This window comes from Parus major, chromosome 26 (assembly GCF_001522545.3).
Source record: "Parus major isolate Abel chromosome 26, Parus_major1.1, whole genome shotgun sequence".
Taxonomy (NCBI): Eukaryota; Metazoa; Chordata; class Aves; order Passeriformes; family Paridae; genus Parus; species Parus major.
In genome coordinates, this window is record NC_031795.1 from 3,406,690 (window position 1) to 3,429,581 (window position 22,892).

Below are 22,892 nucleotides of genomic sequence, written 5' to 3' on the forward strand. Positions count from 1 at the left end.
GGGGTTAACGCTGCCTTCCCCCTCCCTTTGATGTGGGGTGTAGAGCTGGGGGCAGCAAATCAAAAGTAGGATCAAATTTCCCCCTGCCTTCTCTCCTTAATTGTGTGCATTTATGTATCTGTTTGGTGCCAGAGTGAGCAGGCTCAGCCCGCAGCCCGGGGTGTGGGGATGGGAAATGAAGCACCAAGATGGTGCTGACAGAGCCTGGCGAGGGCCTGATCAATCAGGATGTAATAGAAAAATGGCTCTGGCTCCTGAAGGGAAGGGAAGCAAAGGATTTGATTAAAAAGTAAGGCAGCGGCTGGTTGGAAGGGACGTGGCGGAGGCGGATGAATCACCAGAGAGTTACAGGGGGAGGTTTGGGTCTGGGAGCAAAGTAAGGGGCTCTGTCACTCCCCTGGGCTGACCTCTCTCATCACTGTCTGTGCTGGCTCTGGCTGCCCCTTTCCTGATGGGAATTTTGGGTTCCTGAAGGCAAAGCTGTGATGTGGGATCACTCAGGAGCTGGGGGTGGGACTGCCCTGCAGCAGAGCAATGCTGCCCGGGACTGACTTTGAGAGCAGGACACAGAAAACATCAAAGCTGAGGCCTGAATCCACTTGAAGAAGAGACAAGTTGTCCCCAGATGGCAAATCCTGCTGTCTGAGTTGGTTGTGTGTCCCTGCTCCTGCCTGTGAGCTCTTGAGCTGTGCCAGGCTCCTTTCTAGAGCTGGGTGCCGGTGCTGGTACTGACCCTGCTGGCATTTGGTGTGGGCAAACAAGCACTAAATAATCGTCAGCTCATCAATCCAAGGTCACCCATGCCAAGGCATGATCGATAGGAACGGACAGCTGAGTGGTTCTGTAATGAAGTGCCTTCACCTTAGTGGATTTGGGAGAGAGCGAGGGTATGGGAGATTAAATCCTCCTGCCATCGACAGCTCATCAAGCAAAAGATGTATTAGTGAAGAAAAATTATGCTTGCCAAGCCCTGAGGGGAGGAATTGAGCTGCTGGGAATTGTTTGTGCTCTTTGGGGGAACATCAGCCAGGGGAGCAGCTCTGCTGCCTCCCAGCACCCTGCTCCCAGCAGGACTGGTGGGAACTTCCCAAGCAGCCTTCGAGGGCTTTGATGGGATTAGGGAATCAGAGAGGGAATTTGCCATGGCTGCTGCTGCAGCCCGGCTTGAGGCTGGGGAGGATCTGGCTGTGCCATGCTAAAAGCCACTGAAGTCCTTCCAGCCTGACAGGCTGTGACAGCAGGAGAGGGCACCGTGCTGTGCCCACCTGTGCCTGGGCTGCCCTGGAGCCCTCAGGGGAAAGAGAGAGGCTGGGAAGCACCGGTTTTCCAGCAGGTTCCAGGATGCCACAAGCAGAGGGGAGGGTTTGGCAGTCTCTGGAGGGTCTGGTGAGATCAGGCTGGTGGTGTCTGGAGCAGAGGAGTGAAAGTAGCAAGGTTAGATCCTGCATTTCCAGCCCTCACCTGCTGCCCCCCTTCCCTGGCTGGCAGCAGGAAGGCGAGAAAGTGAATAACGCTCAAACCCCACGAGGTCCTGTGGTGACAGCAGCCCCTGACATCTCCCCCACCTGTTTTCCCAGACAAACTTTCTGCTGTGATCCACACGCCACTTTATTGAGCTCTATTTCCTGCGGTCTAACTCCAGCGAGGAATTGGCAGCAGCCGCTCTGGCCGGCGGCGCGGAGCGGCCGTGCTCGGCCGTGGGGCCCCCGGGGTTTTATTGCCCTGCCAAGCCCCTACATCACAGTGACAAGGACATAATTACATATTGGACCGGGGAGGATGAAGCGTCCAGCACCTCCTAAACGTGTCAACATGATTTGAGAGGTTTGGGCTCGGCTGGACTTGGCAGGCATTGGATTGTAGACTCCAATCACACGGGCATCCGGGGGATCAATAGCCTCACACCTCCAGGCACCGGCTGCAAGGTGAGGGAAGGGGGCGTCGGGTGCTGGGGACATCGATTAAGTTGATGTATGGCTTGGGTTTGGGGTTAGTCACTCTCTCTTCTTGTTGGGAAGAGGAAATCTTGTGGGCAGACCAAGCCTTGGCAGCTCCATCCCACAGCAGCAGTTGGCAGCAGCTTTCCTGTAGCAGGAGAGGACCCTTGGCCCCTTTCCCCTCCTTCTCACCTCCTGGCTCTCAGGTGGGCAAAGAGCTGAACTTGCCACTCATCCCATCCGTTCCCTGTGTCCTTCTCTGTCCCCACATTCCTCTCTGTCCCCCATGTCCTCCACCCTCACCATGTCCACAGTACCAGGCTCTCCCCTCCACACCACCTGGAGGACGCTCAGCTCAGCCCCTCTCTGTCCCCACTTGCTTAATGTGACAATTTCCCAGTGCTCCAGCCCCAGGACTCTCCTGGAATGTCCCACCCTGGCCTGGCTCAGCCGCTGCCCCAGAACGTGGCACCGGTCTGGGCTCCCCTGCCAGCCCCAATTAGCCGGTGCCACTTAAGAGGAAAACACCTGCAAACAAATTGAATGTTTCTAAGTGCAAATTGGTTTTTCAACTGCTTGAGATTTAAAGTGGCACTACTGCAAAATAGCATTATTTTAGGGCTGGAGTCCTCAGAATGCAGATATTATTGTCTCTCGGTTGTCTTGGAGGAACGTGCTGTGTGGGGAAGGTGAGGGGGCTGGAACAGGCACATCCCTTGTGGAGTGCAGCAAGTTTTTACCTGGCTCCTGGCACTGTGCAAGGCAGGCAAGTCCTGGGAGGCTGGTTGGGATGTCTTGGATTGCATCTAGAACAGCCAGTGGGTTAGGAACAGGTTTAGGATTAGGATTAGGGTTAGGATTAGGGTTAGATCTCTCACCTGCATTCCTCAACTGCTTCCAGCCTGATGCTCACACGGGAAGGGAAGGGAGGACACACAGCACCTGCAAAAGCAAAGCTGAGAGGTTCCTGTGCAGGTGCCTCCTGTACAGGGGCAGGAGATGATCCCTGCTCTGGTGGGTTGGCTCAGACCTTGAAGGTGATGGATCCAAACTGATGGCTCCCACCCTACGGCTCCTGGCGAAGCTCTGAGCTGCGCTCAGCACCCCCCAGAGCTCCCCTCCCCTCTCTGCAGGCTGCTTTTCCACTCCATCACCCCTCTCAGCAGGAGCAGAGCCACGCTGTGAGCATGAGGGTTGATCTTTTCTGACATTTAGCACCACTCCTGGCGGCGGCTGTGCCTGTTTAATTCACCTGTTGCTCTGCCCCCCATCAATCACTGTCAGTGTTGGGGCAGATCTGACATGGGGGGGTGACAGGGAGGAGTGTGGGGGGATGGGTGAGACCCTCTCAATTTTTTTGGCATGGGGACATCCATGTGGAACCGGTGCTGTTGGTTCACCACCAAAGCTGGTGTATTTTATTGATTATTTGCATTGATTTACTGTCTCAGCTCCTCATCCCCCACCCAGCAACCCCTCCCCCCATCTTTTGGGAAGCTGATGAGGTTCAAGCTGTGGGGCTTTGCAGGGTTTTGTGGCAGCTCCCATCCCACCAGCCCCTGAAACAACTCAAAAAACTCAGCAGCAGAGCAAATGAAGACAAAGCAGCCCCAGGACTCACTTGTTGCCCTTTGCAAGAAGAAATTACATGAATACACCTACAAGCCTGGGTGTAATAACAAAGCTGAAATTCCACAAATTTGGGTGCAGGAGATCCTGAGCTGCCTGCTCCTGCCACGAGCCAGGGCTGTGATTGTTCTTCCAGCACGGAGAGGGAAACGCAGCAGCTCTGTGTGAGTGATTTTTGGGGATGGTTTGCATGGCGCTGCTGCAGCTCTGAGCAGGGCTGTGCAGCACAGGGGACACTCAGCCCTGTGTTCCCACCCCAAACCCCCCTGCTGGTGTTTGCAGTTCAGTGGCTCAGGATTGAGCCATTCCCTGGGATCCAGCCCATGGGATCTGCTCTGGCAGCAGGTGGGAACAGTGCTGGACCAGCTGTTGGGGCTGTGGGACCAGCCCCAAGCCCAGAGTTTGGCTTTTGGGGCAGGAACAGGTGTTTTGTGCACTTGCAGATGTTCTGAGCAAATCTCTGATGCTCACAGCTGGGCTTTGAACCTCCAGGGCTGCTCTCAGTTTGTTGGCACCTCGGATGTGTGGTTGGCTTGGGGATGAGCTCACGAGGGTTTCTGTGTGGGTTTGGGGCTTCAGGTTTTGATCCTCTGTGAGTGATGGGTTCTCCTTCATCCCCCAGTCTCAAGAGACAAATTCACCCCTCTTTCCAAATAAATCTCAGACCCTCACCCCTTGTCTGAGGTTTCCCAGGTTTTCTGGGCAGTGGAGCAGGGCTTGGGGTGCTCTCAGCCCTCCACCCAACCTGTGCAGGAAGGCCCTGGCTCCCACCTGGCCTGCAGGTAGCTGAGATTCACCCTCCAGCAGGGCTGCTTTATGGGGTCTCAGCGTGGAGGAGCATTGCTCCCTCCAAGAAGGGAGGGGAGGATTTACAGGAGCTGGGAAGGGAGAAGGCGTGGGCTTCAACAGGCAAAGGGGCGGCTGGAGCAAGTGCTCCCAGCTGATTCCCTAAACCCCAGAACAGGAGGATTTATAAGGGAGAGGCTGCCAGAGCAGGAGCCAGCAGGGTGAATGGAGCTGCTCTAATGGATATTAAGTGATTTGCAGGCCTGCTGCTTGCAAACACAGCTGTAAATACCAAGGGGGAGGGGGGAGCAGATGAAGGAGGCTCAGACTCTTTAGCGGCAGCGTGTGAAAAATGGGGAGAGGTTCCTGGGCAGGGCTGGAGCAGCCGGAGAAACAAAAGCTGCAGCATCTATTTTCATATCTTTTATGTCTTCCTTGCACTTCATCTTGTTTAGCTCCGCAATTAAATTTTAAGACGCATAAGAGTGTTCGCTTACACACTTGGATTCTTCGCAGATTGAATTATTTAATAGAGTGTGGAGCGGCTCCATGATCTCGGAGCTGTGGCACCGAGCGCAGCCAAGCAGAAAATTAATAAACACTGGCTGCCGCCGCCGCGCCGCCCCCGCCTGCCGCCCCCTCCCCACCCCTGCTCCAGCCTTTCCGCCGGGATTTCCTCCTTCCCTTCCCCTCTGCTTCCTCCTTTGCTGTGGCTGCTTCTCCTCCTGCTCCTCACCGCTGTCATTCCAGCCCCTCGGGCTGCTTGGATCCCATCTCTGTGGGAGCTCCATCCCCATCAGCCCAGCCTGGGAAGCCCCCGTGCCTCCCTGCAATGGCATCCCTTGCCCTGGAATAAATCGCATTCCAAATGCCATCAGCTTTGCCTATCCCCTTCTCCCTTGTTCCCTCGCCAACAAAGTTGTCCTTCTTTCACTTTCCTTTCTTTCCTGGTAACCTTTCCAGGCAACAAATTGCAGGGGGCAATTATGCCGTGTGCTAAAGAGAACATGAAGGCAGCCACAATTTCAGTGGAGGATGTTGCTCGGCAAGCAGCGGCACAAAAGCGGGCTGTGAAATTCATCAAATTGCCGGTTGGCTGGAGCACACATTTACAATGCACCCGGAGCCCCAGCAAATTATCTGAAATCAGTTTGTTATTTCTTCTCCTTTTATTTTCCCCTTTTTACAAGGAACCAAATAAAAAGGTTTGAAAATTGCTGTTGAAGAAAGGGTCTGGCCTCTCTTTCCTCAGAGACTCCGGTGGTTTTCCTCCATCGATTTTGAGCTGGAATGTGCTGGGCTTTGTGGCTGGTGCTGGAATCATTGAATCCTCAACTGCTTTGGGTTGGAAGGGACCTTAAATCCTATCCTGCCACAGACAGGAACATCCTCCAGGGTGTTCCAAGCCCCATCCAGCTTTGCCTTCTTTCCACAGAGCCTTCCCTCAGATGCGCTGCTATTGGACATTGTGGTGGCTTTTGCGGGGCCACCCCCTGTGGGTGACAGTAACAGAGGCACCAGCAGGTCCCCATATCCTGGCTCTGTGTCCCACCTTGTGATCCCAGCCCCTCTCCTCAGGGAGAGAGCTGCTGGAGAGCATCCTTCCCTTCCCAAAGGCCACAGGGGGAAGCTATCCTGCTGCATTGAACTGAGATTATTTCTTCTCCTTTCCAGCCTATTTTTCTTTTTCCGAGTGCTGCCTTCCCCACTCCTCCCCGAGGCTTTTTGGCAAGCCTGAGGGCAGGGGGTCAGGCAGTGCTGCCTTCCTGGCCCCCACTGCTGGGTGGAAATAGCTCTTGTGGAATTGAAATTCTGGAGGGGATAACGGACACAGCAGAGAAGCAGCTAAAACACCTCTCTAATTGCTAATCGATACCCTAAAGAAACGCTGCCCTGGCTGAAACCTGCTCCGGGGAAAAAGAACAAAAATCCCCATGATTTGTTTCGTGAGTTGAATGAGGGGTTTATTTGTCTGCTTTCTGCTTTGCTGCTCCTCCTCGCGCGTTCTCTGGAGCCCCCACACCGCGACTTGGGGGTTTATGAAGTCGTCACCTGCCCCGCGCTTCCAAACCTTGTGGAGGAACTTTGGGCTCTGCAGCCAGACCAGCGCTAATCCCCTGTAATTGAATCATCCTCTGGATATTATTTGGCGGCTCCGAAACAGTTCTGTTCTCGAGTCATATTTTTATTAGCTTTGGTGTGGCTGCAGAGCAGGGTTTTTTTCAGCTGTAATATCATTTTCTTGCTTTCCACACCGGCTGCAGCGCTGCTCTTTATTGATGTGTTGCAGGGATTTTGGGGCTGTCCTAAAAAATTCCTCGCAAGTGTGCGGAGAGGTGAATTCCCACTCCCTAACGGGGGCTGTGGTCTCTCCAAGGAGGAGCAGTTGTGGGACAAGACCGAGGAGAATCTGCTTGCAGGGACAGCTGTGATCTCCATTCCAGAGCTGGCAGCTCAGCAGGGTTATCACCATTCCCGGGTGCTGGATGGGATTTCTCCCATCCTTTGGGAAAGGAGATTTATGGGGCAGCCCTATCCATATAGGATCTCTGCAACCTGTCCCAAAATTCAGCTCCATACCAAGGGAAGGGTAATCTGGATTACTCCAGGGATTGCTCCTGGGGAAGAAGAAATCCTGGATCAGAGGGGAGTGGGAAGGAGCCAGGGGGGAGCTGGGGTCGGGCTGAGCTGCAGGAGCTGCGGGAGGGATTTGTTGAATCCTGAAATTGCCTGAATTCCTTTTGGTTATTGGCATCGCTTCTCTACAGAACTAAATAAAGTAAAATAAATCAGGGAAGCAGAAGGCAATCCTGGAGCAGTTTGAGGGGATCAGTGGCGAATTGAATAATTCATTCAGGAGAGAAAAGGAGCTATTTGCCATGTCACTCTTATCTTGATTGTATTTACAGACAGGAACTTTTGACAAGGAAATTACCTGTAAATTCTTCTTTTTATTTTTTTTTCCCCCCCTTTCTTCAATCTAGAAAATAACAGACAGGAAGATTTCCTGCAGGGTTTTGTTTTGGTTTTTTTTCCTGAGAAGAGTGGATGGATTTCTGTAAAAAACCTGGAATCTTGTGACCTCCCCAGGAGCCCAGGGAAAGCTGCTGCTGGGATGGAAACAGAGCTAATGGCAGCTGGAAGTCAGGAAGGAAAGGAAGGAAAAATTCTTCCTTGGTGCTTCCAAAGAGAGATGGAGGCTGGGGTTGGAGTTCTGATTGGAGCAGGAGGGTCCCAGAGTGAGACCTGGGGTGGTCGGAGTCACTGCTCAGAGTTTCTGGTTCTTGGAAGTGGAAATTATGGGATTTTGGGGTTGGCAGGGGGTGTTCTGCAGGACAATCTGGGAATGCAGAGATGTGCCCGGAATGGCCCAGCTCATGCAGAGCCAGTAGGGTCATTTGATTTCCAAAGACATCTGGAGTGAAAGATGACTCCAGAAATATTAATCCTGCAGAGTTCCTTCAATAGAGAGAGATCCACAGGCTTAAAAATGAATTTACAGCTCTTGTACCTCATTTTTACTTCCCCTTCCTGAGAGATGGGGCACTTTGGGCATCAAATTCTGCTTTTCCACCCTGAAGAGTGGCCCTGGAGGGAGCTCACAGAAACCCAGCCTGGGGCAGGCTCTGCCATAGAGAAGCTCCACTTCTGCCTCTGTTGCTGTGATTTGTTTTCTGTGTGATGCTGGGGAAGCTCCATCCATTCCAAATCCTCTCATTTCCAGCTCTGGGGAAATTCCAGCCATTCCCAATCCTCCCATTTCCAGTTTTGGGGAAGCTCCATCCATTCCCAATCCTCTCATTTCCAGCTCTGGGGAAATTCCAGCCATTCCAAATCCTCCCATTTCCGGTTTTGGGGAGCTCCATCCATTCCTGATCCTCTTGTTTGCATGGAGGGGAAGTTGTGGCGGGAGTGGAGCACGAAGAAGCACTTGTGGGGAGCTCTTGTCTCCAGAGCTCAGCCTTGTGGATAATTGAGTTGTTGTAATGAAGTCTGGGCTTGCCTCTTCAAGAAGGAATTTGTTTTGGAAAGAGACTCTCGACTTAATTTAGATTTCAGGCTCTTTCCCAGCGCTTGCTGCCAGTGCTGGAGGTTTGATGGGCCAGCTGGGTTATTCCTGGAGGTCGAGTGGGACCAGATGTGGCTCTCCAAGGAGTTTAGAGGTGGGATAACCATCCTGTGGTCTTGTGGCAGCAGTCACTGTGGGGCTGAGCACCTGCCCGACCCCACGGAACACCGGGAGCTGCCGCTTCCATGGGGTGGTGACATCCTGGAGTTCCCAAAGAGCCGGGGGCTGGATGTTGGCTTTGCCTGGTGGAGCACGCTGTTGAGGCTGGGAAAAGAAGAGTTTTCCCTATTCTTCTCCAGCTGGAATGGAGGAAATACAGGAATGGACCTCCTTTCCCAGGGAGACACAAACCATTTCCAAGCAGGATTTCTCCTCTGCTGCTCCCTGGGAAATTCCCCTCCTGTGTGCTGGATGGATCCTTCACAGGCTCCATAACTCATCTCTGAGAACACATAAAAGCAACAATAAAACAACTTCCTTTCCCTTCATTTGCAAGTTTTGGTTTTAAACAATGCGTTTCCAGGGATAAATGTTGGCAGCACTTGAAATAAGTTGTATTAATTAATGAATGAAGCACTTCATTTCGGTTTAATGGGATAATCCTTTGCTGCGTGTTACATAAATAGTAATTGAATATTAAGCATGTATTGAACAGGATTTTACTACTGGGAGAGATGGAGTTTATGGCATCCCTGTTATTGCTCAGCTCCAGCCTGGTCTCAGTGTGGGAAACATGGATTCAAAGGCTCTGGAAGTCAATGCAGAAATGACTCCGAGGTGTGTGTGGAGCTCAGGGTGAGAAATTCAGGCTTTTTTTCTTCCCCAACCCATGGCCTGACCCAAAAAACCGGGCTGGGGAGGAGGGGCTTCCGTGCATTGATCCAGGCATCCTCCCAAACACTCCGAGGATAAAAGGAGCCCCTGGTGTGGGGAGCACCAGGTCCGGGGCTTTGCTTTCACAGCTCTGCTGGGTCTGGGGAGCAGCAGGATGGGTCCCTGACATCTCTTCACAGCTCAGGCTGGGGAAAAGCTGTCCCAGGGCACCCTCTGGGTCTGTCTGATCCCCTCCCAAGTCCCCAGTCCTAAGAAATGCTGTCCCACTCCCCTCCTTGCTCCCGGGGGGAATCTGCCACCTTCCTTCTACTCTGGGATTTATTTATAGCCACTCAATTACAAAGTGTGAGTAGTAAACCCCTCCAATTACAGCTCATCCTTGTTTGAGGAATAATTAGTGCGCTCCAAACACAGAGAGGATCCTCATGATGGGAAATTCAGCCTTCAAGGATATTTCCTCTGCAACTCCTGCTGCATAATTCAGCACTGATTACACAAGAGTTTTGCTCTGTCTGGCCCTAAAACTATCCCTCCTTTCCACATCTCAGCACTGAAAAGTGAAGGTGCTGCAGGCCCTGCTCAGGGCACCAGCCCAGGGCTGCTCCAAAATCTCTGGAAATTGTATTGGGTCCCTAAATCCTGCCCTGCTGGAGCAGCAGACCCTGAGGTGTTCCCACTGCTCCCTCCCTGCATCTCTGCCAGCTCCACCAACCCCAAAATGCAGCTTTTCTGGGCTGATCCCAACCCTGGCACTGGGAGTCGAGTAGATCACAGAGTTTCTTTGGCTCTTAAATATTGTTATCCCTGTTTTTTATTGTTTTTATCCTAGAGAAACAGCTTCAAACCTCTCCCCTCCTTGCCCCTGCAGCCTGGCCGGGTGATGGACACAGCAGGAGGGAGGTGATTTAGTGATTGCTTCCCACCAGGTGCAGGGAAGTGGGGAGGATGGAGACATATTTCACTCGTGACTCAGCTCCTGCCACCTGGGAGCAGATGTGGCAGGTGGGGAGAGCTGCACGATCCATCTCCCTCTCTGGGATGAGCAAATCCAGGCTGGAATATCTCTGCTGTACCTGGGAACCTGGCACCCAGAGCTGGGGGGTTTGGGTGGGAGGAGAGGAGGGAACGAGCTGGGGGAACCTCTGCCTGTCCCGGTTCCTGTGGGGAGGTGGCTGCTCCCTGCACAGCCCAGTTCTCTCTCTGTGCTAATTAAATGGGACAGGAACACGGACCTGGCTCTGCTGGATGAGAAATCAACTGGAAGGTGGCTCCTTTCCCGAGCGCTGCCGCTTCAGCAGCCGGACTGGAGGGAAGGTGGGAGGAGGAGAATATCCCTGGATTAAATGTAATGAAAATAAATACATCAGCTCTGCAAGCAGCAGACGGGACCCGATTAGGGAACAGCAAGTCCGGCTCGTTCTCAGGAGCTGTGGCTTTGGCTCTGGCTCGGAGCCTGCTCAGTGGCTTGGTGGCTTTTTGGGAGGGGCAGGAATGCTGCCTGGGAGGCAGGAGGGACAGCTCGGGAGACAATGATGGATGAAGTGACGCTTCACGGAGCTGGCACAATTCCTGACGATGAGGCGGCTATGCTGGATGCTAAACTCCAAATGGTGATTAAACGGTGCTGGAGGATGGAGACTGTGACCTCTTGGGCAGCTCCTGGAGGATTTGCTGGGCAAAACTTCCCCCAGAGTTGCAGGGGTTTCATGGGGTCGTTTGGGTTTGTCACACATACATTTTTAGATGCCTTAAGCAAATGAGTATTTCTCTAAAGTGCAGAAAATGAGAAAGTTGTGGTCTCTCCCATGCTTTTTTTGACACCCAGCACTGGCTCCTGTCCACGGTGGGAGACCAGCACCCGCCTCCCCTCCCCATTCCCATTCCCACAAATCCTGGGAGGTGGAAGAGGTGAGAGCCAGAAGGTGTCTGAGGGGTCTGTCCCTGCCCTGATGGAGCTCAAGGAGGGGTCTGTGTGTGTCCTGCCGGGCTCTCCCTGGCCGGTGCTCGGGGCTGTTTACAGGCAGGGCTTGGTTTCAGGTCCGTCTCATCCCTACTGTGTCTCACAGTGACATTTCCCGTGGTGAGGATCAGAACAGGGATGCTTGAAAGCCACAGCGGGGAAGGACAGAGCAGGAGATGCGGGATGAAGGATGGGAAGGGGCTGGAGGAGAGGATTAGGGGAACAGTAATAGGAAGTGAAAGGAAAACAAAGTTCAAGTCAGGCCCTGTGGACGAATAAATGCCAGGACGGTTGGGTGGTCAGGAAGGCTCCGGCAGAGGCTGTGGGATCCTTCAAAAGGCAATTAAATGCTCTCCTGGGGGAATGGGCTTACTGGAGAGGATAACCACTTGGGACTTTTCCAGTCCCTGCTATCCTTAATAATCTTCCAGCAACTTTGAGCCAGCTGGTGGCTGAAGGCAATAGCCAGGACTTCCTGGAGGAGCTGGGAAAGTGGAGGATCCTGGGGTGGCAGGCACGTGGGATGTGGGTTATGTGGAACACTGCAAGGGAGGAATCGTCCCTGATTCTCTGCTTTGGGCTCCAAGTGCCCCAAAAATTCCAATTCCTCACTGTCCCAGGGAGAAACAGAAAGGCCTTTATTTTTTATTTTAATTTTCCTTTTTCTATTCCTTTAGAAACAAATTTTGTGAGGAGATCTCGGGAAATGGGAAAATAATTATTCCCTTCAGCACAGCACTTTGGGGACAGCTGATCTCAGGAAGCTGCAGCTGAATGACGCCTCTAACAACGTGAAACATGCAGGAGGCAGAGGGCTGGAAATGATTTCCCTGTCCCATGGCCCTTGCTGTCCCCTGTTCCCCCAAACCACCGAGGTGGTGGCTCAAGATGTGGCTGCTGCCAGCACCAGGACACCCCGGGGCTGTGGGGAGCGGTGGCGGCTTGAAGTGCAATTTCCATTTTAATAAAGGAAGTTGTGTTTTTTCACTCATTTGCATTTAAATCACCCGTGTTTCATAACCCAGTGTCCCTTTTAAAGGGGTGCTCCGGGCTCTGCTGAGCTCAGGGCGAGCAGAGGGGGGGTTTTACTGCCCCTGCCCACACTGAGGGCTGATAGTGACACTTTTTGGCTCACAGGTGGCACCTGCCAACCCTCAGCCATGGGGGCTGGAGCATCCCGGACCCCTCCATGGTGCTGACCATGCCTGGTCAGCCCTGGCACGAGCAGCAGGGTGGAGGTGGCACAGAGGGGATTTGGAGGGCACAAGGAGGGGTTCCTGCCCCCCTGAGCAGAACTGGGGCAGGTGCAGAGGTGCCCGGCCTGGGCGGAACCAGGAAACTGCAGCAGAAAGGAGCGTTTATAGCGCAGTGCACGGAAAGGAATTATAAATTTTTAAACCTGTTTTGGATGGACTCGAGCGTTCTGTACTTAGCCATTTTAAAGCTTTCCTCCTTTCAGCTCCCTTTTTGTCCTAACCCTGTTCAGGCTCCAGCACGAAACACAAGATCCTGACGAGAGCTGGCACTTGTGAAGGCAAACCAGGAGGAGATAGTCTGCTGTGAGCACCTGGAAAGCTTCTCCTGTTCCTCTCGGGATGAACTTTTACTGCTGTTGACCAGTTTCTATAAAAAGCCGGTGCAAAAATTATTTGTTTTCCAGCACAAAAACCACAGCACCAGGGCCCGTTCCCCGGCGTCTCCGGGCTCTGCCCTCTCCCCTCCCCATCTCCTGGGGGTGCCCGTGCCCTGCTGTGCCCGAGGAGGGTCCTGTGCAAGGTTCCACCTCCTCGCAGCCCCTTTTGTTTGCAGTCACTGAGTTTTCCATCAAAGCCGCCGCCGCCTTTCATCCCCGGGCAGAGCCGCCTGTGGGCACAGCCTTTACCCGGCTGCTGAGCGGCTGAGAGCCTTTCATGGTCCTGCTTTTATCCTGGGAATGGGGCGGCTCTCCTTGCAGGGCTCGGCTGAGGATGCTCCAGCCCTCTGGAGCTTGGGCTTTGCTTCTCTGAAGCTGCTTTGCTTCTCCCTCGGGAGCAAATCCTGCCGGGATGAGCAGCTCAGGCCTCGGAGAGCACAAAGCTGAAGCGTTAATTTGAATGTTTAATGCTCCTCAGTGAGGTGGAAGCAGAGGGAGGAGAGGCATTGGGATCGCTCCCGATTTAAGAGCCTCTGTGAGATGCCCGGGGTTCAGGTGGGAGGGCCTCGGGCTCAATCCCACCCTAATTAACCCCCAAATTGAGCGGGGGAGAGATGCTTTGGAGAAGGGGTCGGAGCACGAAGCTCTTGTAGCATCACCTGGGCTGATGTGGTGACAACGGAGCTGTGTGGCCACCAGCCAGGAGGTGATGGCTGTGAGGATGCGGCTGCCTGTCCCCTCCTGCTGCCGTGCCGTGGGGACAGCGAGATGCCACACGGTGCTGTGTCACCCCTGCTCCTCCCTCTGAAGCATGGGGGGAGGCTGAGTAACAGCGGGGATAATTCAGTTTGATTTCTTCCCAGCCTCTACATTTGCTGAACGTGTCACCAGCCATGTTGTATATGGGCTGCTCTGTATCAATTTCCCGTGATGCCAGGCCATAAATAAAGAAAATAAATGTTGTGCCCGTTAATCAGTTGCTGCTCATCCAAATGAGTTCCCTCTGCATTTCCCTGTTCTATAATTACTTGTCACCTCTTGCTGGTTTGCAACTTCTCGCTCTGTCATTCTCTTGGGTGCTTTTTTCCTGCTTCTGACAGGATCAATCGCTTTGGTTCAGGGCTGGGGTTTATCTTTTTGGGTTTATCTTTTTTGGGTTTATCTTTTTTGGGTTTATCTTTTTTGGGTTTATCTTTTTGGGTTTATCTTTTTGGGTTTATCTTTTTGGGTTTATCTTTTTGGGTTTTTTCTGGATTTTTTTTCTTGGAATTTTGTTTATTCCTTTACCCCTGGAGCAGAGTGTCCAATTGACTGTAGGGAGTTTAGTGGCAGGTGAGGAGCTGAGGGAAAAGAGCTCCCAGCAGAGCTGGATTTGAATTTCCAGAGCAGGTGATGGATGCTGCTGGCTCTGCAATTCCAGGACTTTTTGCAAACCCATGGTTGCCGCTTCCAGGTGGCTGCAGCAGAGTCACAGGAGCAAGAGCAGGTGCCGAGTGCTGTCCCCTCTGTCCCCTCTGTCCTTCTGCCTGTTTTCTGCAGCTTTCCCAAGCCCTGCCGAAGCGGATCCTTCCTCCCAGGCAGGAATTGCAGCTCCCGGCCTCAGGCTGGGGCAGGAGCTGCCGGAATCCTCCAGGAGCGATCGCTGTGGTTTTACAGGACTGCTCTACCCCAGACAAGTGGAATGGCTGAGGAAAAGCCACCTGGAATTTTTCTGCCAGGCTGGGATCCAGCGCTGCCTCCCCCTCCCTTCCCTGCGCATGGAAATAATTCTGATTTACGCACCAAAGATCTGGGTGTGTAAATCAGGGTGCAGGGTGTGTGAAAAGGGAGCAGCTCTGGCAGTGAGGGTTTCACCATGGCCACCCCTGGAGCCACCCTGGGATGGGGGAAGGCTGCTGAGGTGGATTTTTGGGGAAAAACGCAGGGAGAATGAGCACAGGTTCAACGTGTCCCTCGTGCCTCTCCAGGCTGGAACTGGGGGATGCCTCACGCTTTAAATCCTTTAAAAATCTGCCCAGTTTGCGGCAAAGACAAAATTCTAACTCAGGAAAGGCTAAAAAAACACAAACGGGGCAGCCTGGCCAGGAGAGGAAACGGCTTCTTTATTATAAATGCAATTATTGCATATGCAATATGCATATTATTTATGCAATTCCTCCACTCCCAGAGGGAAAAGTTCATCACAACAGTGAGGCTGCTCCCTGCTCAGGGATGAATTCCCCTCTGCACAGGGATGGGCTGCAGGAAGGACCAGTTTTCCACAGGGAAAGGTGAGGATGCACCCATTGAAGGGGGGGTCACAGGGCCTGGCTGGGGCCCCCTGGTGAAAGGAATGAGGGATTTGTCTTTACAAACAAATTGTGGGTCTGCTAATAAATAAAATTGGATACGGAGAGATGAAAGAAACAATGGGAAGAATCATGAATTCCATTGGAATTCCACTGATTGATGCAAGGAAAAAGGAATAAAGTGGGGGAGGGTACACATTGGAAGGGGTTAGAAATAGAATTAGGGTTTTGGCAAGTCTGTACCTCTCAAGTACCTCAGCCCATGAGAGGGAAATGAGGATAAAAAGGAGGCTGCATCTCCTAAAAATTGAGAGACCTCAGGGGAAATGCCCTGTGTCCTCTCCCTTTACTCGAATAAAGTTACAGATCTCCTCTGGCTCCTTTTTGGACATAAATCTCTGTGTTTGTGGATTAATTTTCCTGGGATGCTGGCGCTGATTCCTGTAGGGAATTCCTCCTTCATTTTCCTCCAGCTCAGGCCCTGCCCTGAGTTTTTCAGGCAGTTCAGACCCTCATCTTTGCCCTGGGTCTGTCTGGAGTCCGAGGGGTGTCAGAACCTGTCCCCAGCCTGTCCTGTCCAGCTGAGCCAGGACAGAGCTTTCCTCTATCCCCCGAAAATCCTGCAGGATCTGGGGTGGCAGTTGTGGATCCAGGCTCTGTGCTGGTGTTGGGAGGGAGCCCAAGTGTCCATCTGGCCATGAGTGTGACACGGCCATGCCGCCCTCAAACCGCCCCGGGCCTTGGCTCCTCCCAAACTTCTGCAAGGATGTGAGATGGAGAATTGTTATTTGTGTTCAGAGAGGCTGGAAATCCGCTGGGGGGGCCCAGGGGCTGAGGCTGATTGAGGCAGACAGGGCTGTGCAGGAGGCAGGCTCAGGCCAGGCCTTGTTGCCAGCCCTACATTTCCCCACCAATTATTTATCAGCATAAAAAAAAAATAGGATTTGTCAGGATAAATAAAAGATTATTTATGAGGATAAATAATTGTATCTGAGGGTCACAGTGGATGCAAATGATTTAATTAATAGTGCATGTTTTGAGAGGCATTTGCAATTTAAAGGGCTGCATGAAAGCCCAGTATTAGAAATACTTATTTTTACTAATTAATTGCTGTCTCTCTGAATCTCCATGGTGAATAATTTCCCCCATATTTTAAAATTAATTTATTTCTGTGGCTTTGGGAAGAGGAAAGGCCAATTTGCAGAGAGCTTAGGGGGAAGGGGTGGGAATGAGGGTCCCTGGCCCCTTGGCTGGGCTGTGGCTTTGTTTGTTCAGCCTTCAGTGCTGGAGTTTTGGGGATGGAGCTCTGTGGGGTCTGTGCTCTTAGCTGTGGTTTCTAATCTTCTCAAACAGTTTTTGTTCTCTTTTACAGCTGGTACCTGTCCCCAGGGACTGCTTTGCTGCTCTTTTGAGCAGTGTGTTTGTCCTGTGCTCCTTGGGACTGGTTCCAGAATCAAGATGTGGAGCTTGTGCCGACTCTTCCAGCACCGCAGAAAGAGATCCTGCCTTGGATTTATGCCTTGGAAGGAGTTCTTTGCCTCTGCTTCTGCTTCTTCCTCCAGCTGATGCCTCCAAGCACAGAGAGCAAGGCTCCAACCTGGCCCAGGACGTGCAGCCCCGGAGTCAGAGCTGCTGGAAGGGGCTGAGCAGGAATTCCTGGGCTCCTTTCCCCTTTCAAGGACAGGGAATGGTGGCAGAGAGAGCTGCTGCTTCTCCTGGCATCCCCTGGGCTGGAGCATCCTGCTGGGAGGATGCAGGAACAGGAACGGAGCCAGGGGAGAGGGAGGGAGGTCAGCAGGGGTTTGTGCAGGGCTTTGCTGTGGGGCTGGGCGTGATGGGACCCTTCACCTCTCAGTGAATTCAGCTTTAGCCTTTAAAAAGGCTGAGTGAAATTCAGCTCTTCAGCGATGGAGCTCCATATCTGATCTCTTTGGAGGCTTTAATTCAGCTCTCTGTGCCAAGAAATCTCTGTAGGAATGCTACTGGGTTTGCAGAAATCTGACCTTTTATCTCCTGCAGGTCAGGGCGTGTTAAAGGGAACAACCAAGAAGAAACAGAGGATTAACATGAATTGAAAAGGATGCTGGACAGGTGGATTTTGCTTCACCACGTCTGGAAGGTGGCCAGCTAAGGTTTCTCCCCCAAGGAGAGGGGCAAACCATGTCCTGTTTAGTTTTTCCCTCCAAGGAAGGACTGGAGGATTGTTGGCTGGCCCTGTGCCCCCCACATTTTGCCACATTCCTGGGGTTGGAGCCCACCCTGGTGATGGCAGTGCCAGGAGGTGCTGCTGCTCCTGTTCTTGCTCCTGCCTGAGATCCCACAGCCCCATTGAACAGGAGAACAGGGCCCTCCCTGATCCAAGCCCCTGTGTCTTCAGGGCTCACCTTCATCAGCTCCCTGGGTCTGCTGATCCTCAGTGTGGCTTTTCCCGGTGGATTTTGCTCTGGGTGGTGAGGTCCTGACAGAGCCTGGAGAGTTGGATCTGCTCAAGACCACCAGGATTCAGAGCTCCAAAAATTCAGAAACCATCCCCAGCTGTTTTTTGATCAGTGGGGAAGGTGATTCTCCTGTGACCACTCCAGCAGAGATCAAGGAAAGTCTCTTTTAATGTGAGTTGGCTTTACCCATCCCAACTTTTTGAGGCTGTGGAAGCTCAGCCAGGTTTCTGCAGGAATTTTTTAATTCTGCAGCACATCTTTGGGAGCTGGGACCTCTTGGCTGGATCCTTCTCCCAGTCCATCACCCTCCAAGGCCACGCCTGCCTCTAATCAGTCGTTACTGTGCCAATGCACATTCCCAGGGTGTCCCCTTCTCCAGGGGGGCAGAGCAGCCCATTACTCTTCATCATCACCAGCACATCAGAGCAAAGCAGTTTGGCACCACCTTTAATAAATTGATTCAATTTGGTGAGGCAAAAAGAAAGCAAAAGAGAGGGAGAGATTAAAATGTGAAGGAGGAAATTACCCGGAGTGCTCCCAGCAATTGTGCTGGATGGTAAATCTCTTCTTTATTACTCCTTTATTATTTCCAGAATCAGAAGTTTAAATAATTAAGCAGAATAAATGGTGGATGAATATTTTTTTGTTTGAGTTTTATTTATTGGTTCTTGCAGGACAGATGTGCAGACAGGCCCAGGCAGAGAGGGATCCAATTCCTCCCATGGTGTAAATCAGGGCAGGATCATTAAAATGGGTGTCACTTAGAGGAGATTTACCCCAGCTGAGCATCCAACTTCCTCATTTTGGGAGGAAAACGTGGCAGACTACGTAGATTTTAATAATTCTGTCCTCTGTCTCCTATGTGATTAATTTATTTTCCAATTTAAAAGCACATCAGGTTTGAGCCTTTTTTTGGTTTTGCTTTTTTTTTTTTTTTTTTTTTTTTTTTGTAATTTAAATACATTTGTTGACAGTGCTGCTCACTCTGAAGGTCTTTTTGGGAGCCTGGGACTGGAGAGGTTCCATGTGCCTGCGGGTTTGTGCTCAGAGCATCTGCCAGGCCGGGCTGGTGCCCTGGCAGGGGAGGAGATTCTGAATCCAGGAGGTCCTGGGAGCCTCTGGAGCCACAAAATCCTGGGCAAGCTCAGGGTCTGAGGGCATTTAAAAAGCCCAGGCAAGGATTTTCCAGGCTTAATTCCTGATTCAGCCCAATGTGCCCCTTGCTCTTGAGAACACCCCCTTGTCCAGGGTATTTGTTCTTTGAAAAATTAAGGAAAAGCCCCAGAGGCGTGGAGCACATCCTGCAGTGCATCCCAAAGCTCCAAGGTGAACATCTTGTGGTGCTTTTGATGCTCTTAATGGCAGCTTCAAACCTGAGGGTCTCAACTTGCACAAAACTTCAGCTCTGGGATGTTTGGGAGAGGAGGGAGGGGAAGAAGGGGAAGGAAGGGAACAGGAGCCTCAGAGAAGCAGAGGCTTCAAGCTGGTATTAACAGTGGGGCCAATTAAGGAGAGCAGGAATTAAGAAAATCTGACACCTGTAAGTAAATTTGTGCTACTCAGGGAGTGTCAGGGACAGAACAGCACCATGAGGTGACAGTCAGGGGCTTCCCTTTGTTATCCAGGCCTGCTCCTGTGTTCAAACAGTGAACTGGTGACAGTTCCCAGAGGGAGGCACTGCCAGGAGTCCCCAGCTCTGGATGAGATCCATCCTCCAAGTCTCAGCATCACCTGCAGGAGTTTCCTGTGCCAGGAGTGCCAGGCTGGGAGTGCATCTCCAGCTCTGATGGCTTCATTCTCCACTGAGGAACTCAATGGAGTTGGGGGAGGTTCCCTGGAGTTGTGGAATTCTCCTTGCCCACAACAGGGAGTTGGAATGGGTTGATCTTTAAGTTCCCTTCCAACCCAAACCAGTCTGTGCTCTGGGGATTCTATGAAGTTGTTTTGTCCCAGCAGGACTGGGGAGAGTCTTGGGTGTCAGGGCCTTGAACTGGGTTCTTTCACACCTATTACCAGCCTGGAAATGAAATATCTGCCTGTGACTGGCAGCAATTGCAGTGGGGCAGGAAAGCACCTCCCATCCCTCGCTCTCTGTGTTTGTTCCACACTCCTGACACGATGAACAACTGGGTTTTGGAGAGCTGACAGGGGGTGGCCGTGGCCTTCCCAGCTCCACCTGCATTGCTCTGAGCCACGAGGCTGGGCTGAAGGAAAATCAGGGAGTTGAAAATGTTTCAGAGCAGTGCCTGGAATTTGGGAACCGTGGCTGGGTTCATTAGGTACCAAATGAAGGAGGGTCCCCGTTGTCCTTGGAGCTGCGTGGGGCTCGTTATTCCAGCCTGGCTGGGAAGGCAGGAGGCTCTGCCAAAGGATGCCAAATGAACCTCTCTCTGAGAAAATTCCTGCCTGGCTTTAAAACTGGGACAGTTGTCACCTGCCTTTTTTCAGGGGAGGTTGGTGTTTTTCAGCGTGGGTTGGAGCCTCCAGCTCACAGCAGGGTGAGGTTTGGGCCTTCAAAATGCCTCTCAATAAACAACAAGTGATGACAAACACTTATTGTTCCTTCCCCGTCATTTCTGTGGGAGTAGCTGGTATTTCTAAGTGACCGAGGATTCTTTTGACCCTTTTAAACAGCAGGAGCCTTGTTTAATTCATGGCTTTTATTTACAGGTTTGGGCTCCTCCAGCTCCTCTCCCGTGTGGTTGCTGTGCAGGGAGAGGGTCCGGCCAGAGCCTCTCCCCGGGGACAGCTTTGGGGATGCTGTGGTGGCAGGGATTCTCTACCCTGAGCACAGACCTGAGGTGTGTGAAGCTGGGAGAATATTAATCAGATTAAGGAGGACATGATTTAAAAGTCGTGAGAGAATGGCTGGGGTGGTGCTGGGCAGAAGCAGCGTGGGCAGAGTGGGGTGAATTAGCAGGGAAAGGCAGCCCTGGGACAAAATCCCAATCCTGTGTCCTGAGCACAGCACAGGGACATGATCCCCTCCCTGCTTAAACCTCTGGAATTCCGAGGACTCTGGGAAAAACATCACAGCGAGGAAATGGAGAGGCAGCAAAGGGAGGGAGCTGCAGCCTGGGGGAAGAGGAAGGCTTTAGAGGGGATGGCTGAGAAAAGAGCGATTACAGCAAATTAAACACGGCCAGGCTGGAGTGGAGGCTGGGGAGGGGCAGCAGGGCTGGAGCAGGAGGTGACACATGGCTGAGAGCACCAGGAACAGCGCTGGGAACAGCACTGAGAGCAGCACGAGTGAGAGGGGCTGGGGGAGGCTGGGAATTCCTGCCTGCTAAAGCACCGCTGCACACACCCCAGGAACCCAAAGGAGCTTTCCTCTGGTTTTGCAGCCAGCAATGAAACATCCAGCGTGGACCTGCTGCACAAAGCTCTGCGAGAGATGGAGCACCTGAGGCATCAGCAGCTGCCATGGCCACTCCTCCAGCTGGAAAACACCACGGGAGATGGATGTGCCATTCCCAGCACTCCCCTTGCCCTGGGATCTCGGGACATGCTGGAGGGCTGATCCTTGCAGTGCCAGCACAGGGCAGTGCTGGAATTTGGGAATGGATGGGTGTCGCACTGTATCAGGAACGGCGAGGCAGTACAACACTGACTCTTTCGTGGTTTATTATCCTAGATCTTCTTTTATAGACAGATCCAAGAGGTAAAACTCTCATTGGGCATTAAATTTACACATCATTATCATTGGTCAAGTGGAACACCACCCCTTGACTGCTTCTTGCAAGTAAACAACAAGGATCCTAAACAGCACCTACAAAGATTGATGTCTTTCTCCAAGGTCTGTTTGGATTCTTCCTTATGCTTTCTGAGGCCGGAAGAAGCTTGTGTGACTTAGTTTCACACAGGCTCTGTTCCCTGCTTGCTTTTTGCATTTAGCATCCCCAGATGGGGGTTCTGCCCCAGATCCCAGCAGTGCTGGTGAGCCCAGTCCTGCTGTTTTGGTGAGGGAGAGGAGCAGGGCTCCTGGGAGCTCTCCAGCTGCTCCTGGGAAGTTCCTGATCCGAAAACTTTCTCCCTAGAAATTTCTGCCAGCCTGTATGAGTTCTGGCTGTGGCAGGGTCACAGCAGGGTTGGTGTGCTTGTCACATGTGCCATGTCTCAGGAAGGATGAGGAACAGCCAGGACAGCTGAGGAGTTCAGTGCAGCCTCGTCTGGAATTCTGCTGCTGGAAGTGAGAGCCTGGGTCCCTTCTCCCACTGTTCCCTTCTCCCACTGCCCCTTCTTAAAAATTAGGGAAGAATTAAATCCTATCTGTGGCTTTTAAAAACCAACTGAAAATGTCCTTTATTAAATTACCACCCTATTGATCTCACAGTCATCCAGGAGGGGATTGATTGAGGGCTTAAACAGACGTGCAGCCGGGCCAGACGTTCAATTAATGTGCATAAACGGGCAGTGGAGAAGCAATTTCCAGAGCAAGTCAAGCAAAAGATCAGGCCTGCTCTGCCTTCCATGCCAAAGTTGCTTCTGTATTTATTTTCATGTTATTCCATTTATTTTTTCCTCATTCCCCTGTCCCTCTCATGATAAGCGAGGTGTTGAGAGGCAGCTCTCAAAGCATAGCTCGTGGAGCTCACGGAGCCACGGCTCCCTTGGAGAGGGGACAACTCCAGGAGGCTTGGGGGAAGCCACATCCCTTGAAATTCTTGAATCTGAGGGGCTTTTGAGCCGTGTGAATGCCAGGTTCTCCTTTAGTTCCTGCAGAGAAGGCCCCATGCTGCAGCAGAGCCATGGCCTGCTTTGAGCATTCCTGTCTCTGGTGGGACTTGAAGTTCCTCTTCCAAGTCTGGGGAGGAATTCTGTGCAGAAAACCCTCGTTACTGATTGGGGCCCTCCCACCTCTTCACCACAGGGTAATTCCAGCTGGGATGGAAATACAAATACTCGGTTTTGGTCTGGCCTCGCCTGTGGGTGCTCCTGGAAGTGGAGGGAAGTGCTGGGAGGCAAATCCCTGCTCTGGGTCTGTGAGCAAAGCACAGGGAAATCCACAGCTGGCTTTTTACTCTGGATTTAGTGAGAATCCTGATAAACTCTGGCTTCCAAGCTCTGGCAGCTGCAGGGTTTGTGTCCTTGAAGGCAGAGGTGGGTGGCACCACCCTGGGCACACAGAGGGGTCACCTTTGGTTTGAAGTGGTGCAAGGAGAGCCTGGAGGGGTGAAGGGAAGGTGCTCCTCCCTTTGCCTGTGAGGTCCCTGGGCTTTGAGTACATGGAGAAGGCACTGTCCCCCTCCCTGAGCAGCCTCCTGCTGGCCTCGGCCACCTCCTGGTGCTGCTCTGTGTGACAGCCAGGCCTGGTGGCA